This window comes from Ambystoma mexicanum, chromosome 9 (assembly GCF_040938575.1).
Source record: "Ambystoma mexicanum isolate Mex_15411 chromosome 9, UKY_AmexF1_1, whole genome shotgun sequence".
Taxonomy (NCBI): domain Eukaryota; kingdom Metazoa; phylum Chordata; class Amphibia; order Caudata; family Ambystomatidae; genus Ambystoma; species Ambystoma mexicanum.
In genome coordinates, this window is record NC_090931.1 from 1,355,777,496 (window position 1) to 1,355,792,614 (window position 15,119).

Here is a 15,119-nt window from a genome sequence, read left to right on the forward strand (position 1 = left end):
ATTCTCGGGCCAGAGTTGCTGCTGTTGGCAAGCCTTTGAGCGGAATGAAATGCGCCATCTTGGAGAATAAGTCCACGATTACTAGAATCGTATTGTATCCGGAGCATGGAGGTAGATCGGTGATGAAGTCCATAGAAAGCGTATGCCAAGGGCGAGGTGGGATGTCAATAGGGCGTAAGAGGCCTGCTGGTCTTTCCTTTTGACTCTTGTTTTGGGCGCATACTCCACAGGACATTATAAAGTCTCTGATATCTTTTTTCCAAGACGGCCACCAGAAGTAGCGCTTGATCTTTTCTGAAGTCTTGGTCATACCGGGATGTCCTTCCATTAAAGAATCGTGATAACAAGAGATTACTTTTTTCTGTAAATCTGTGCTGGGCAGGTATAATCGTTCTTGGAAATACAATAAGTTGTCCTTTACTGCAAAGTCCTTTCCCTTTAAATGCCAATTCTGTATGTCTGCTGGAGTTACAAGTTGCCTGGCTTTATCCTTAACTTCCTCTATGGATTGTGTGGCGATTACACCCAGGATTCTTTGTTCGGGAATGATTGGTACAGGTTTAGGGTTGATCAAGTGTTCTTCCACTCCCATTCGAGAAAGGGCATCGGCTTTACCGTTTTTTGTACAGGGTCGATAGGTAATTATAAAGTCAAATTCGGCAAAGAATAATGCCCAACGGAGTTGTCTAGAGGATTGGGCTTTTGCAGTTTTCAAATATTGCAGGTTTCGGTGATCCGTAATCACAGTAACGGTGTGTCGGGCCCCCAGCAGATAATGCCGCCAAGCCTTAAAAGCAGACTTGATAGCCAGAAGTTCCTTGTCAGTAATCGTGTAATTGATTTCAGGAGGCGAGAATTTGCGGGACCAAAATGCCACAGGATGCAACTGATTGGTTACTGGGTCCTTTTGTGATAGAACTGCCCCCATGGCAAGGCTTGAAGCATCAGTTTCCACGATGTAGGGGAGTTCGGGGCGAGGGTGTTTTAAGATTGGTGCAGAGATAAATTTAGTCTTCAAATCCTGGAAAGCTTGTTCCGCCTTGGTAGACCATTCAAAACGTTTGTTTTTCTTTAACAAGGCAGTGATGGGCTGGACTATTCGAGAAAATGCGGGGATAAACCTGCGGTAAAAGTTAGCGAAGCCTAACATGCTTTGCACACCTTTTACGGAGGATGGTGATGGCCATTTGAGAATTGCATCGACCTTCTTTGAATCCATACGCACTCCGCTAGGTGATAATATGAATCCCAAGAATTCAACTTCAGTCACGTTGAAAACACATTTTTCCAACTTAGCGAAAAGTTTGTGTTGACGCAATCTTTCGAGGACCATTTTTACGTGTTTCCGATGTTCAGATTCCGATGAAGAATAAACGAGGATGTCGTCAATGTAAACAACAACACACACATCTATGAGCTCTCTGAGGACATCGTTCATAAAATATTGAAAGGCGGCCGGGGCATTGCAAAGTCCGAAGGGCATGACCTGATATTCAAATAGCCCATATTTGGTGCGGAAGGCCGTCTTCCATTCATCGCCCTCTTTTATTCGAACCAAATGGTAGGCTCCTCTAAGGTCCAACTTTGTATATATGCATGCTTTTCTGACCTGGTCCAGGAGTTCAGGGATCAAAGGTAACGGATATCTATTCTTGACAGTGATCTGGTTCAGGGAGCGATAATCTATACAAGTTCTAAGGTCTCCTTCCTTTTTTGGAACGAAGAACAAAGCTGAAGAAGCAGGGGACTTGGAAGGACGAATAAACCCATTTGCCAGGTATTGATCCAGGTATTGACGAAGGTGAAGGTTCTCAGGCTCGGTGAGGGCATACATTCTACTAGAAGGAGGAGTAGATCCAGGTATCAGGTCTATCTGGCAGTCATAAGACCTATGAGGAGGTAGAGAGTTAGCCTGATCCTTCCGGAAAACATCTTGGTATTCTTGGTATTCGGGAGGTAACTGAGGAGTCGTCTCTGAAGAAGTGGCTGCCAGTGCAACACCAGGTGGAGGATGACAAGTAGAGACACATTCTGGAAACTGGACCGTTCTTGCTCGCCAATCGATCAGAGGATTGTGTTTCTCTAACCAAGGAATTCCTAGAATAACCTGAAACTGATGGGCCTTGATCACATCGAACACGATCTTCTCATGGTGTCCATCTTGACTTACGAGCGTCACTTCTTGAGTGGTATGCGTTACTGGTCCGGAGGCTATCTCCGTTCCATCCACCGTAGTAATGACGTCCTTTACAGCCTTGGGACAAAGAGTTAGATTCATCCTCAAAACCATTGCATGATCCACATAATTGCTGATGGCACAGCTGTCGACGTAAGCTTCAATTGCATGTAATCGATCCGGATTATCAGGGCTAATGAGGACCATAGGTATCACGAAATGCGAGGTCACGGAACTGGTTTTCACGCTCGGCAAGAGGACCTCTATTCTTGTCGGGCGAGGTCGTTTCCCTGCTCAGAGTTTGTAACTTTGGTAACTGCAGCTCCTACTGCCTTCTTGGCAGGTTTCACCGGACAGTCTCGAAGAAAGTGCCCTGAGTTTCCGCAATAGAGGCATAATTGCAACTGTTTTCTCCTTTCCCGCTCCTTTTGTGTTAGAGGACCTTTCAGGCCCCCTATTTGCATGGGTTCCCCGGAGTCTACTCCTTTGGAAGGAGTTGGCGGTTTGGAAAATACTCGAGCATCAAACTTGGAACGATCAGCCTTCCTGTTCTGCAGTCTGTGATCTATTTGAACAACTAAATCTATATAGTCCGAACAATCTTGTGGGGGATTCACTACTTGGGCTAACACATCTTTGAGCTCTCCACGTAGACCTCTATAAAACAGCGTAATCCTTTTGTCCTCAGGCCATTGAGTTTCCACTATCAGTCTGTTGAAAGATGCAATATAAGCCAAAAGGTCTTGATTACCTTGTCGCAACGAAAGAAGCTCATTGTCCAAAGCCTGCCCCTGTGAATGTCTTGCGAAAAGTTTTTCCATACTGAGCTGAAAAGCTTGAAAATCATGGAGGACCAGATCATCTTGATTTACTAGAGGGATCGACCAGTCTGCCGCATAACCCTAAGGTACGAAAGCACAAAAGCTACTTTAGCTTGATCAGTTGGAAATGCTGCTGGCCGGCATAAGAAATGCAACCGACACTGATTGATAAATACTGCAAACCTCTTTGGGTCACCAGAAAATCGTTCGGGCGGAGCCAGAGGTACATTCCCAGGTAGGTTGATCTGCACTGGATTCATAGAGGATGTAGAAGGAAGATTTCCCCCAGATGCAGGTAACGGGGTCTGTCCGGCTTGTGACTGTAGCAATTGCCTAGCAAGATCATCTGTTCGCTCCTTGGAAATTATCAGTTCCCTTTTTAGAGCGTTTGTTTCCTGACGGGCTGCATGCACTTCTGCCCTTAGTTCCCCAAGCAACTGGGCTAGCTGGTCGGTATCCGAGGTTTCCATAGCGCCTGGACGGGAGTTTTGTGGTAGGCTTTGCGTTCTGTAACGCTCACCTGATTCCCGTAGAGGCGCCGGTCTTGACTGGGCGTATACCGTATCTTCTAAGGTGATGTGTAACACACGGCTGGCTCTTTGGGCTGGACCCCTGTGCACTGTATGTCTGACTCAAAGGGTAAGGTGTCTGCAGATAGAAAATATGGGATTAATGAACTGGGTTATTGAATGTCTCTCTCTTCTTCCCTTTCTCTTCTCCTGTAGGACCCCAAAGGTTAACGCGCTCACCTTAGGTAAGTGAACGCCGTGCTCTCCATCTGCTTCGGAGCAGGGTGCTGAAACCTGTTTCTTCACTGGATAAGGGGAGCAGGCCTCTTGACTTCAGAGGATTGCTGTCTGTCGTTTTCTTCACGCACGGTAAGTTTCGAGTAATTCAAATGTCTTTAAAAGTCTTTAGTAATGTTGTACCTTGTTTTGCAGGGTTCCGGCGATGGCGAAAATGGAGCCCGTGTGATGAATAGAAGCGCCTTGAAGCACGTAAGTAAGCGCTTGCTGCCTGCTTCACGGTGCGCTCTAACTGTCTTTTTCCTTTGCAGGTATAAGTTCGGAGTGGCTGCAGGGTGCCGGAATACCCACTGGGTTAGATGTGAAAGGAGTAATGGCACATGAGTATTTAAGTTCCCCAAAGTCTTTAAACGCACCTTGTTTTATCTTTCAGATGCGGGATGCAGCGCCGAAGGCCTCCGGAGCGTGCGCAGAATTGGTAACCTTTTGTCTTTCAGATGCCGAAATGCAGTGCGAGGCGTTGATGACAGCCGATGGATCAGGTAAAAGGAGCGCTGTCACTGAAGACCGTAATGCTAACCTGTTCTTTCTTGTCTTTATAGGTGTTGCTGAAGACTGGATTCAGGATGGTAAGCCTTTTTCCTTAGGCCCAGGATCAGATGCTGAAGACACGATGAGCGTTCTGCTGCAGAGGATGCAGAATAACGCAAAGCAAGATTCATCCATCGGGTGTGGTTTAAATAGCCTCCTGTAGTGCTTAGGTGTCTCCTTCCACAGCCACGCCTAGGAAAGAAAAGAGTTCCTGCTTTCCAGAAGAGTTCCAGGGTTCTGAACCTAGGGAGTGGCTCCTGCCCCACCCAACAGGAAAAGTAGTCCCAAACAGAGGAGGATCAGAGGCTCAACTGGCAGGTAAGTAAGCAGCATGGTCTGCCGCAGGTAAGTCCACCCAAGCATTATGAGCCCGGTGCTTCTAGCGCTGGGACTGGGCACATTTATGAGCCTGGCGCCACCGGCACCAGGACAGGGTCCAAAAGGTCCCAATTGGGACCGGCTGGCGCTCGGAACCTGGGTTATGGGTCTGCTTCCAAGGGAGTTGGGCAAGTCCTGACCTCTTGGAAGCAGAGATCATGACAGTGAGAGCGCTGAAAGTAGTTGTACTATTAAGGAACCGTGCTGAATCTTGGTCCCATGCGAGGTCAGAAACCCTCTTTCCGACCACAGTTTTCCGAAGTTGTGAGCCACCCCAAAGGCGTACTGGCTATCCGTATATATATTGACTCTATACCCTTGGGAGAGCTCACAAGCTCGGGTCAACGCTATAATCTCTGCGGCCTACGCGGAGTTATGCAGAATTCTTTTAGTTTCAACGATCTTATTCAATGTAGTAACTGCATAAGCAGCTGTAGATGTACCATTCGGAAGTTTGAAGCAGGAGCCATCACAAAATAGCTCCCCTTCCGCATTCTCCAAAGGAGTAACTAAGAGGTCTATCCTGCCCTTTGTTTCTTGCTCGGTGGCATACAGGCAGTCATGTGATCCTTCATCACCGCAAACAATGTTTTGCGGGAAAGGTAAAAGTTCAGCCGGATTGAGAACACAACACCTTTTAATTTGGATATGAGGAGCAAACAGAACTAATTCGTACCTTGTCAACCGGGCAGAGGTGAGGTGTTGTGTTTGAGTTTTATTCAATAGAATATCAACAGAGTGAGGTACCATCAAAATCAAATCGTGGCCTAGGACCATCCCCTCACTCTGTTTTACAGACGCAGCGGCAGCAGCAACAGCGCGCAGACATCGCGGCAAAGCGCATGCAACAGGATCAAGGGCGGAGGAGTAGTAGCCGCACGGCCTATTCTTCCCTCCATGTTCCTGCGTTAACACAGACAAAGCACATCCATCACATTCATGCACAAACAACACAAAGGCCTTGTCGTAATTTGTTGTACCCAGAACCGGTGCTGAACATTTTGAGAAGCTCAAATGATCGTTGATGCTCCGATTCCCATGGCAGTGGCAGAGAAATGCCCTTCTTCGTCAAAGCCAACATCGGTTTTACCACTAGTGCGAAATTCGGGATCCACAGTCTACAGCCATCCCTATCAGGGCTCTGACTTCCTTCTGCGTCTTTGGGACAGACATGCCAGAAATGTGCTTTATTCGTTCAGGTGTCAATCTTCTCCCCTCCTTTGACAGGAGGTAGCCTAAATAGGCAACCTCCTGACAACAATATTGACATTTTTTAAGCGAAGCTTTGTGACCATTTTTAGCTAGATGAACAAGCAACAATATAGTGCCTTCTTTACAAGCTTTCTCAGAGTCTGCAGCCAAGAGCAAATCGTCAACATATTGAAGCAGCGTGCAAGTAGGTGGCAATTCAAGGGTGTCGGGCTGCTCCTTTAAAGCTCTACCATAAATACTAGGACTTTCAGTATACCCTTGAGGAGCCCTTGTGAATGTAAATGAGCGTCCCCCCAAGGTGAACGCGAACAAATACCTGCTTTCTTTATGTATCGGAATACTAAAGAAGGCGTTTTTCAAATCCACAACACTAAAGTGCGTAGCCGTAGCAGGGATCATTGTTAGGATCGTCGTCACATCGGGCACAATTGGAAATTGTGGGGCAACCACTCGGTTAATAGCACAAAGATCTATTATAAACCGGTACGGAATTGCATTGTCGCTTTTCTTATATACTGGCAAGATCGGGCTATTACATAAGCTACCTGTAATCTCTTCGATCACCCCACGATGTACAAAATCGGAGACAATGCATTTCAGAGCACGCTCACCTTCAGTTGAAATTTTATATTGTGGAATGCGCGGTAATTTAACCCCATGTTTCAAGACTATCTTAACGGGCTCAATATGCAATATTCCGACATCATTGTCGTCTACTGCCCACAAACATTCCGGAACAATGCTAAACTCGGGAGGAAGAGGTCGGATCAAGTACTGGGAGTTAAAAGGTTGCTGTGGTGAAACAGTTAACCTTATTCCGTCAGGGGAACAATGAATTACTGCGTTCAATTTCTTTAACAAATTCAACCCTAGCAAATTTTCTCCACAGTTCGAGGTAAGAAGAAAAGGGCACTGGTCTGTGAAGGGACCCAAAGAAACAGGTACCGGTGCAGAAACCGGACAAACGGTTGGTATACCAGAAAACCCTACAGAAACGTTTGTTTGCCCTGACAGTGGAATGTTTGGAACCCTAGAATGGTCAATGGAGCACTTTTGTGCTCCAGTGTCAATCAAGAACTGATGTTTCCTATTCCCTACTAACAATTCAACGTAGGGGCCCTTTTGAATAACGGGAATAGGCAAAGGTTCCAAACACTGCTTCGGGCAATCCTAATAAAACAGAACCTCGTCAGAAGGAAGTTCTTCGGAAAGATAGGCGGCAGAAGGGTGATCAAATATATTTCTCGAGTCCATACTCGAAGTCTGATTTTCCCATGAAAAAGGTTGTTGGGGATCTTGTAGAAGCTGACCCCTATCGGGGCCCCCCGCTCCGGGGCGGCCCCTAGGTCGCCTACCCATACCTCCAAACGTGCCACCTGACCTCTGACGAAGGGCAGGGCACTGTGCTCGCCAGTGACCTTCCTGGCGGCAATAAGCACACTGATTTATATTTATAGAATTTAGAGGAGTATTTCCTCTTGGAGTGTACTGACCTCTAGTCTGTGTCGTACTTCCTCTGGGGTTTCTAATAATTTGCTGCAACAATACCTTAGTCTTCAAGTCACCCTTTCTCTTTTCAACTTTCTCTTTTTCATTATTGACCCGATTCTCATATTATTGAGCCATATGCAAAACCTCTGACTGAGATTTTGCCTGCCAAGCGCTCTCTGAGGACATAATTTGTGACTGGATGTCGGGCAACAATCCACGTACAAATTTGTCCACGAACTACCTCTTCCCTGACTCTGTACCTAAATCCTGTCCACTGAAGTCAGAAAATACCTGTTCGAACCTATTGAAGAATTCAGTAGCGCCTTCAGTTTTCCCCTGGACGCAGGCCGTAAGCTTGTCCCAAATAATCCTTTTTTCTGGGATTATAGTTTTTAATTTAGCAACAATTCTATCAGGTAAAGTAAGTATTACCTGGGGTGGTTTCTCACCAGCTGGTCGTTCCCCATCTATTCTAATCAGATTTACCCATGTATCACCCAACCCCGGCACATCATCTACTGTCTGTACCTGTTTCCATACATCTACTGGTAAAAGCACAGGAAACAACAAGTCGATGTCACTTAAGGTGAACACAGAAGATTGTAAGACGGACTCTATTTCTTTATAAAACCCCGTCGGGTTTTTCCTAATATCAGGAACTGATTGTCTAATCGTGTTCACTTCCTGTCGAGAGAACGGGACGTGAAAAAACTGTGATACATAATGTGCAGGGATATCCACCGCGGGAGCACCAGTCGCCGCGTCGGCGGGGATTTCAACTTTTGGGACAAAGGTTGGAGGAACCTCTCTCATAGGCAACTGAGATATAGGGACCTCCGACCGCTTACTAAGCAATAAAGCCAAATCGAGCGCTAAGGCAGCTGTAGAGGTGTCGGGCGAAAAAGCTCTTTTACAAATACCCAATAACTCTATGGGGCAACCAACCTTCTTCCTTATACATTCCTCTTGCAAGTGCTGTACCATCACTTGAATTACTTTTCTTTGCATCACTACCGTGTATTGACTATATGTGTCATACACTTCGTCTGGCGGTATCGATGAATCTGAGATCCATCGAATCGCATCTTTAGTACAAATTCGTACTTCCTCAGGTGCTGTTCTTCGGCACGAAAGGAACCGTTTCTGTACGTATATTCTATCGTCCTCATCATCCTCATTTTGTAACCTTTCAAAATCTCTTCTAAACTCGAACAACCTATCAACATGTCCATATACTTTCTGCTCTGTGTCCCTCGAAAGTGCCAAAGCATTCAGATCTCTCACCCCTTGTGGGAGATCCGAAGTTTGCAATCTACCCCACATTACACATAAATGAGTCCCCAATCCTTCAATAAAAACATTTTTCTCAGGAAAATCGTGCAAATTAGATAATGTAGATAATACATCAGTTTGATCACCTTTTTCCATGCAATGCTTAGCCCAAGCAAATAATTCCTGTTTCCTGCCCGCAGGAACAGTACTACGAGTCACGATTTTCGACCCTGCACCAGGATCTGTTTTGATAAATACAGGGCTACTCGGGAACGAAAGTGTAGGTGAGCTTAACAAGGGTGTAGGTGCAGGGGAAAGGGGCAATGCAATAGACGGAGGAGCGACAACCAAAGAACTAGCAACAGTAGGCTGCGCAGGGGGAGCAGAAATAGCGACAGGAGCAATAGCAGGAACGGGCAAAGTGCCCAAGACAGGAGCATACGGAGGTGGCGCTGAAGAATCAGGCCTCCGTTCATTCAATATTTTCTCGATAAATTCCTCTGAAACATGGAAATCTTTAGAGGGGTAAATTTTCTGAACCCCAAGTGAGAAAGCTCTATCCATATTCTGAGCTTCTTCTAATCGTTTCTCCTTGTCATACAACAATGCTTTTTCGGCATTTGTTTTATGACGACGTGCATGTTTATCCCTACTTTTAAGCTGCTGCAATGCTTCTTTTTTCCAATTCTGTAACACATCAAAGGCTGCTGGCCTAGCCTTTTTCTTAAGCAAGATCGATTCTAAGTATTCAATACGGGGGATCTCAAAACTACCATTGATTGGCCACTGAAATTCGGAGGCATTTCTGGTCTGTCTGTGCCAAATGTCATTAAATACAATACTACCAATGCCATACTTACAGTACATAGTACACGCCGGCGACCCCTCCTGTGGTGCCGGACGGCTAAATTCCAAAGATTGTCGATCGCTGCGGAACAGAGCCCTGAAACAGCTAGACAATTTCCCAGGCATTTCTCAAAGAATTGGTGTTACCTGGTCCAATAATTGTGTCTGCAGATACAATACGCCAAATTCAAATTGTCAGGGTTAAATTAAGAGCCGGGTCACAACTGCACCTTACCAAACCTAAGGAGGACCGTACGGTTTACAAAGGACTTCAACTAACTAATTTTACATGCGTTCGGTGGTTTCGGCAAATCTGCCCGCCTCGGAATTGGACCCTCGTCAAGATGCCGTGTCAGACCACACGACTATCGTCCAAGGATCGGATCGTGCAGCGCTGCCGAGGTATCGCGTCTCGATCGGTCGGGCCCGCAGAATCACACCGTCCTATCCCGGTTTGATAGTCTGCGTCAACCTTCAATGATCCGGCATCAATCTTGAGGGTCCCTGTTCGGGCGCCAACTGTGGAAACAGAGAAATTGATATGAGGCCAGGAAGCCCAAAAGGAAACACACCAACACAGGTTACAAAGGACATACAAAGCGCTTTATTTCAAAGTTACAAAGTTACCAAAGTCAATTGACATACGGATAGCTATTCGGCCCTCTGACTAACAAGCGAACCATCAACGTAGTTTCGCAATGAAAGTGGGAGAGACCGATCGTCGGGATGCTTGGGTTTTTATACTTTTGTCCTGCATTGGCCAGCCCTCTTTCAAGTTAACCATTCTCGGAACAGTGGCTAGGGTTCGTAGCCAGGTCGAACACATAATTTACATAGTTTGATCAGTTCCGCTGATACAGTTACACATTTACACACAGGTTAAAGAGAGGACAAGGTCCTAGTTCGCGACCCTAACAAGTGGCCTGCGGACATATTATTTATTCACGTGTGCGGAGGTCACAACGGCCAGAATCTTACTCGAAATGTCATTCGGCCTCCATTTTGTGGTTCAGGGTGACTTCCACACTGCAAGAGTACCTAAAATGGCGGCTTAATCCAAGATGGCGATTTGCACAACACATAAGGTCACGACCTTGTCGCGGAACCTATGTACATGGTATTCTTTTAGACAGCTTGGCGTAGGCCAACATACATTTAAACAATGCGATTAGAGGTACAATGTTATTTCGATTTCCACAACTCCTGCTCCACTGGAATTGTTGGCCGCTGTCTCTAAGAAATCAGAAGCGAAGGGGAAACCTAAGTCTTCTGTCCCGAAACCAGCCGCCAACATTTCAGTGCAGCCGACACGGACTTCCCCGCGGTTGTCCAACGTCAAACCCGTAACTCCACCTCCAGCTGAGGCTGAGAGGGAGGTACAACCCTGTATGGTAGAATTAGACTCTGAGGAAGAGCTAATGGAAGGCCAGGAACTCATTGGAGATCTGGATCCGGTTGACCATCCTGAGCTGCAGTCTTTACTGGCAGAAGGTGGACCCAGCAGGGCAGACTTCAGTAAGGGACAGAGAGAATGTCCAACTCTGGAAGGTCTTCGCCATCAGGCAGAAGCTCAGGCTGAAGGGCAAGAGCCTGGGAAATACAGGTTACACTGGGAGGATGGCCTCTTCTACAGTGAACCGACCGAGTCTGCACCTGGAGACTACAAACGACTTGTAGTACCCCACGGGAACAGACCACAGTTCTTGCAGTTAGCCCACGAGATTCCTTTAGCTGGTCACTTGAGTTTCAAGAAGACTAAGGAAAGGCTCTCGCTCTACTTCTATTGGCCAAAGATGGGGGCCGAAGTAGAAAAACACTGCAGGAGCTGCCACACCTGCCAGATCTCTGGTAAGGTTGGATCCAAGAATGTGGCACCGTTAGTGCCTCTCCCAGTTGTGGGAGTCCCATTTGAGAGAGTAGGGATTGACATTGTTGGTCCCCTTGATCCTCCAACCTCCTCAGGCAACAGGTTTATACTTGTTGTAGTAGACCATGCTACTAGGTATCCTGAGGCAATTCCTATGAGGACTGTTACAGCTCCGGCTGTGGCTAAGGCCCTCCTTGGTATTTTTACTAGGGTCGGGTTTCCTAAGGAAGTAATCTCTGACAGGGGGTCAAACTTTATGTCCCACTACATGAAAGCCATGTGGAAAACCTGCGGAGTAATTTACAAGTTCTCAACGGCTTCCCACCCACAAACCAATGGGTTGGTAGAACGGTTCAACCGAACCATGAAGAGCATGATAGGTGCCCTAGAAGAACCCCTTAAGCGTAAGTGGGAGCTTCTATTGCCATGCCTTCTCTTTGCTTATAGAGAAGTCCCTCAGGAGGGAGTAGGTTACTCTCCCTTCGAACTACTCTATGGTCATCCCGTCAGAGGTCCATTGGCCCTGATTAAGGAGGGGTTGGAGAGTGCTCCTTCCCCCAAGCCAGTCAGAGTGACTGACTACGTGATAGGTCTCCGGAGGAGAATGTCAGACATGATGACGGAAGCAAGCGATAACTTGAAAGCTGGACAAGCATTGGTCACGATCAAAAGGCTAACATGGTTGAGTTCGCTCAAGACCAGCTCGTTCTCGTTATGATCCCAACAAGGCAGAGGGCCTTGCAAGATAAATGGATGGGACCCTACCGAGTAGTGGGTAAACTCGGCGAGGTTAACTATCTGGTGGACTTGGGCAATCCCAAGGAGGCTCCGACAGTCTTTCACACCAACTGACTTAAAGCGTATGTCTCACGACCTGATGTAGGAGCGTTGCTTCTAGCATCATCCGAGGAAGAAGAAGAGAGTGAAGCTCTTCCGGATCTCCTCAGAGGCTTACCTTTAGATGAACAAATTGAAGGAGTGAATCTCTCCTCCAATCTGACACCCGAGCAACAAGAAGAGTGCAAGTCTATGTTGAATCAGTTTGCCTCTCTGTTCTCGCTTTCGCCAGGCTTGACCCCTTGGGGCCAGCACGATATACTCACTGGTGACTGTCTGCCTGTCAAAAGCAGAGGATACCGCATGTCAGAAAACGTACGAACCCACATGAAAGGTGAGGTCAGCAAGATGCTTGATCTCGGGGTAATAGAGCCCTCTACTAGTCCATGGTCTAGCCCAGTTGTGTTAGTACCAAAGGCCGGATCTAAAGAACTTAGATTCTGCGTGGATTATAGAGCTCTTAACACAGTCACCACGACTGATGCCCACCCTTTGCCAAGAACAGATGAGTTGGTGGATAAACTTGGCGCCGCCAAGTTCCTCAGCACATTTGATTTGACGTCAGGCTATTGGCAAATAGCCCTGACCGACCATGCCAAGGAGAAAACTGCATTTTCTACCCCCGTTGGCTTATACCAGTTTAAGGTAATGCCTTTCGGACTGAAGAATGCACCTGCTACGTTTCAACGGATGGTAAACCAGGTTCTGAATGGGATGGAGGACTTCTGCATGGCATACTTGGATGACATCGCAGTGTTCAGTAATTCCTGGGAAGAACATGTAACTCACCTGAGAAATGTTTTGCAGGCTCTTGGACGAGCCAATCTGACCATAAAGGCGAGTAAATGCCAAATTGGACAGAGTAAGGTAGTCTATCTTGGGCATGAGGTAGGCGGTGGAGAAATAAGGCCTTTGCTCAGTAAGATTGAAGCTGTGCAAAATTGGACAACACCGACTACTCAAACCCAGGTGAGAGCCTTCCTAGGCCTCATTGGGTATTACAGGAATTTCATAGAGAACTATGGGACCATAGCTTCTCCACTGAATGTCATCTCCTCGCCCAAATTTCCTAAGAAGGTTAAATGGAACGAGGAGTGCAATCAGGCTTTTGAAAACCTGAAGAAGGCTCTTTGCCAAGCCCCAGTACTCAGAGCTCCTGATTACCGCCAACACTTCATTGTGCAGACAGACGCTTCCAATGTAGGGATAGGTGCCGTACTCAGTCAACTGGATGGGAAAGGTAGGGAGCACCCCGTTTGCTTCATCAGCCGCAAGCTGAAGGATCCTGAAACAAGGTGGGCAACAATCGAAAGAGAGTGCTTTGCTATTGTGTGGCCTCTGAAGAAGTTTAGGCCGTACTTGTATGGTTCTACTTTTGTCATTCAGACTGACCACCAACCCTTGAGATGGTTAATGCAAATGAAAGGGGAAAACCCAAAACTATTGAGATGGTCGATCTGCCTGCAAGGGTTTGATGTCACCATTGAGCACAGGTCAGGGTGTCACCACCAAAATGCTGATGGTCTCTCTAGGATGTATGTCATCGACTAGAGGTATGAGATTCATCCAGGAGTGGATTAAATCCTCCTGTCCCTTAGTCTGGGGGGGGCGAGTGTTAGGGAGAATTCTCTGTTTAGGCAGAATTTCCTAACCTAGTGAGTCCCCCAGCAGCTTTGCTGGATTTCTGGAGTTTGTTTTTTCCATCCTGCCAAGAGTGAGACTCTTTTTCTCCCACTCTTGGACATGTATGTGTGTAATTCCTTTGAAATGTCAATGTGTTTGATGGGCTATGGGGTCTTTTACCCCATAGGGTCTCATATGTTTTTCTATGTGTGTCACACCGCACCCTACGTGTCGTGACACGGGGGAATCCTATCGGACCTCCGCCATAGACTCCATACCCGGGGACTGACTACTGTCTCCCCGGGCATGTAAAGTCACCATTGGCTTTACTAGACCTAAATTTGCTAACAGAACTAGTATCAACCATCTTATTGTGGACGTACTGGTAGGGGTAATTCGATTACTCCTGGATCTGTTACTCGAGGGGGCACTGTCCCGTCCCCCCTCGTCGAGTTTTGGCTGGTGGCAGTGGAAACTACTTGTTATGTTCGACCCCGAACATAACCCTATGGGATTCGTCCCATTGTTGGAGATTGATACTTTTCCTCATTAATCTCTAACGTACCACCGATCTACTTATCTTAAATAAGTTTATCGAGTGGTATTTTCTGCCAGAACTCGGTTTTAAAATGGCGTCTGTGTTCGTCTCTGTGACTCCTAAACCAAAGGTTGAGCCCTTTGTTCCACTTTTGGCGGGCCTCTGTACAGAGACCCTCCAAAGTGGTGCCATTCTGTCTGGGTTACCTCAGGGGTGTGGGAGGGGGTTTAGGCACCCTGGACCGAGTTGCCTTGCCAACTCAGGTCGCACTCTGGAATGATTGGCCCAGGTGGTGAGCCTTCCCGCTCACCACTTAGCATGTGTTGATTGACAGCTAGGCTGAATGAATGGGGGTCGTCTGCATAAAAGCAGGGCTTTTGGGACTGGATCTTCAGAAGTCGCCACAGGACCTAAAGAATCCGACGAGGGTAACGCTGAGCCGACCTGCACGACGACACCTCCGGTGGAGCCCTGCGGAACCGACTCACCACTTCCCGACAACAGAGGAGATCTCCCTGCCGGAGAGTCTCTTCCCCTGGCTGGTGGGAACAACCAGTCTCCCTTTGCTTTTTATTCGCCCCAGGATGCAGTGGTCGAATTGCCCGTGCAGAGCACCCGGCAACCGGATAGCCACTACCCCTGTACCGTGACCAAAAGGTGGTGCCTTGTGACGGAGCACTCCGCTGCTGGTCTCTTCCCTGGTGGTGCACCGGACTTTCCT